Source organism: Bactrocera latifrons, unplaced genomic scaffold (genome assembly GCF_001853355.1).
Source record: "Bactrocera latifrons isolate USDA-ARS-PBARC rearing strain unplaced genomic scaffold, ASM185335v1 scaffold_42, whole genome shotgun sequence".
Classification (NCBI taxonomy): domain Eukaryota; kingdom Metazoa; phylum Arthropoda; class Insecta; order Diptera; family Tephritidae; genus Bactrocera; species Bactrocera latifrons.
In genome coordinates, this window is record NW_017537068.1 from 613,064 (window position 1) to 617,075 (window position 4,012).

A 4,012-nucleotide genomic window follows, 5' to 3' on the forward strand; every position below is an offset into this window, starting at 1 on the left:
CGCGATCATTATGGTAAATACGCGCACGAGTTTGCTCGAAATAACAGGCAGCAGCATGACGAAGACAGCTATCGAAGGCGTCAATGCGCGTAGGCTCTTAAGAGCGCAACAAAGAAGGGTAAGGACCTCGTAGGTGGGACAGAATGAGGGGTACGGCCATCCGAGGTTCCGTCGCTGCGTGGAGTGCATGAAGCGCCTTCAAGTGACACTTCAACAATCAAGCGTTCAGTTACATTTTCATACAAAATTGTTTATTTACTTAATTCGATTACCGTATTGCTTTTACTGTCATCCCCTTCTTCTCAGCTTCACCATCGCAGCCATCACATGCATATACATATATTCAATGACTTTGCTGCTCGTTACCGAATCATGCTCTTTGCTAAGTTTACACGAAAATTGCTATTGCTCCGTGTTGTATACTATTGCACATGTGTGGCCGAGTAGGTGTAAATTGCTTTCGACGAGCCCTGCTGGGCAAATATAAACAAATAATATAGCAAATAGATCAGTGAAATAACATCCAAGGGTTTGACAATTAAGAAATAATGTAGTAAAATAAGATTTTTATTTTGTATGATAAATCGATTTAGACGAGTGAAGCCCGGTTAATTAATCAATTATTTCCTGTGCGAAAATGCTATAAACATCGCTTGAAACCGGTTTTAGACCCATAATATCTTATAAAAGGTTGTTCAGAAACGATCCGATAACATTTCCTGCATACGCGATTTTCCGTTTTATGTATAGTTCTGTAATATTTAAGAAAAAATGGCAGTGGATATGAACCTACGATGTGCTAAATAATTCTATAACAACGCAGGACCTCAACTCTCTCATTTATAATACACCGATCTCATATGAAAAACTACGTTGACTATATATTCTATGAGCAACTTAGCCTCTTACATGGATGTGACTGTTGCGAGCAAATCGTTTACCGATCACAGACTATATATTTATTGGTTAACTAACCCTCGACAGAGAGAAACGAGTTATCTCTGCGCTTTTTGAATTAACGATAAAATCAATGCTCTAAGGATACATATACATGCATATATATATATATATATATCCAAGGCCAATTTTGTAAATTTTTTTCATGTCGTATGTACATATATACTTTCAGGAAGTGTTAGCATTGGTTGTGCTAATTTCGGCTATAACATAGTGATGTGTAAAATTATGTTGACCAAGTAGATAGGCTGAAAAGATGGCTTCTATGACAATTTAAGCATGACTAACCTCTAATTTGTAGTCAATTCAGTTTCTTTATATAGGGTCATTTTAGAGGTAAAATATTTTCAAAACGGACAGATATCAAACTAATTGTTAGCATAAAAACAAGTGTTTGATATTTCCGTTCAATGTAATTTGTATATTTTTTGTCAAAGGTCTATGCTGCTTAAGTAGTTACGACTGTAAAATGGAAACCCAATGGAATTGGCTAGTTAAGGTTTGAAAAGTGGTGCAAAATGTATTCCATAAAGCTCTGACTAATGAAGGCGTGATTTCATTGATTTGTCTATATTTACTTTAAAACAAAAGTTGTGCAGGTAACAACAAAATAAGTGGAAATTGAGCGCGCAAGTGAAGTATGTACCTTCCGCTCAATTTTATCGGTTACTAGGGTATAATTCTAAAAATCAAAATAAGTGCACGCTCTTCGAATATTTCCTACAGGGTTGCTTATCCTCAAGTAACGCAGCTTACCAAAACACTTGTATGTGTAGGAGTAAACTGCCTTTTGTTTGCGCAAGTACCAAATAGGATTCCTTGGGTGTCAAGTCAAATAGAGTACCAAATTAATAAACGGTTTTGTTAGTTTTATGAATGAAAATGTATGCATATGGGTATGTATGTGTATAAATTAATGTTTGGTTAATGTTTTGTGGCATTGTGTTTATTATATGATTCAGTTTGCTTGAGATTTTCCATTAAATTGATTTCAAGCACTGTCAAGTGGGGTTCATTTTATTTGCTCAGGTTAATTTATGCTGATGATTTTTTGGCTCGCCATCTCAATAGTTTAAAAGCTTAATATAGTGATAACACATTATGGAAAGTTGCACAGTTATGGAGTATATTCCACTGATTTCAGGCACGCGCCTGTTATAAAAAAGTAAACGATAACTAATATGTACATACTACATTCAGATGTAGATAGATATATATTTATACATGTAATTTTTGCAAAAAATCTAAAAAAGTTCACAAAATACTTTATATTTATAAATGAATTAATATATTCGACCCACCATCGATGGGAGAAACATGTTTCGGCCTGCTAACCTAGCAGCGAGGAAGATATGCGGAGGGAATGAATCGCTGAAAGAGAGGAACTAGCGAATGGATCAAAGCTATCAAAGAGAATTATTATGATTATTGAAGAATTATTACAGAGTCGTGAACTATCTATCAGCTCCAGTTTTATGCTTCCTAATCAAAGCAACGACTTCCGTCAGCCAAAGTTCCGGAGGGCAGTATCCTTCAGAGTGGTGACTAAATACTCTACTTTCGAAGTGATATTAGCATTGAGCTGAAGTGCGATCACAACTAGTGAAGATATGTCTTTGTAGCATCGAGTTTCTATATGATTACACTGTTTTGGGAGCCTGTCCCCAGATGTATTGCAGGTACTGAAAGCCTGATGAGCTACCTAGATCAAGTATTTCAGTCACTAACTACAAATGACAACGAATAGGAGCTCTACAAGCTTATTGCAATTCACTACTGTATTGATGGACTTCAGACCAAGTCAGCCAGCGTTGGTCAACTACTAGCAGCTGTGAAGACGCAAAGTTCTTCTGACCCAAACTGATTCCATTGATTGATTTTTCTTCTGGTCTCATAAAGGACTATACATAATAGTCTAATTATGTTCCCCCGCCATGTTGAGGGATCAGCCAAATAACCTAACCTAACCTAAAATGTTCGATCACGAACTTACATTTTTCAACACTTTGGAATAAATTAAACTAAGTTATTTAGAACTACTTCTGGTGGTAACACATGCACTTCAACCTCGTAATTGACACTGAGGCAACACTCGTCTGTTTTATTCTGTCGACAGAGTTCACCAAATCGACTTATGTGTTTACAAATATAAAGAACTCTCAAAGTGTTTCAAACGGGGTGTTTTTAAAAGTATTTCGCACTGACAATATCGAAATAGCCTGAGTCAAACCCATTAGCGTAGAATTTTCTCCAGAATGCGCTCAAACTTATCCTGAATCTCAACCAGCTCCATTGCAACAATGAAAAACAATAATTTAGTATTCAATGGTAATTAAATCAATTGGTAGTAGTATAATAGCAATAAAAATATTCACTCCCGCTAATATGTTAGACGTTATAGGAAAGCAATAGATTTGATGTTCAGCCAAGACTCGTTGGCAGAATCATAGGCAGTGATTTAATGTGCTAAAACAAAGCACCCGGAAATAAAACAGTAGTTCTATTGCGTAACGTTTTTACTAGGGATTTTAAAATTATTTGAGCCACCTGAAAATCGAATACTCGAATATCGGGTTTGTATGAATATTAAGCAATTAATACTAATCGATATTTGTTCTACTGCGGTAAGTTGAATAAATGAAAATTATTTGAAATCCAAACAGACTTTGATTTTTCCTTATCTTAAATTTGTGAAAAGATAATTTTGCGCCTTATACTGCAAAGTTTCTATAGACTTATGTGTATACATACGCAGAAAAAATTTGTAGAACTGGAATGTGTTTAGGATTATTTATATTAATTAAGTTTATTTTCTAAATAATGTTAAGTCTGATCTGGCAATACTGTTTTATCTAAGCTTTCTACTTCTCATATCTCTTTATCATTCATTTCTGTTTGTTATTATCTTTATTTGTTAATATTTCGGAGTTACGGTATTTTAAAATCCTTTGTACTCCTATAAATACCGGAGGACAAGTAAGTACAACTGTGTTGTTGTTGTTGTAACGATTATCAGTCCCCGTTGGGATGGTGAGGGTTATCAGTGTTGTCGTCG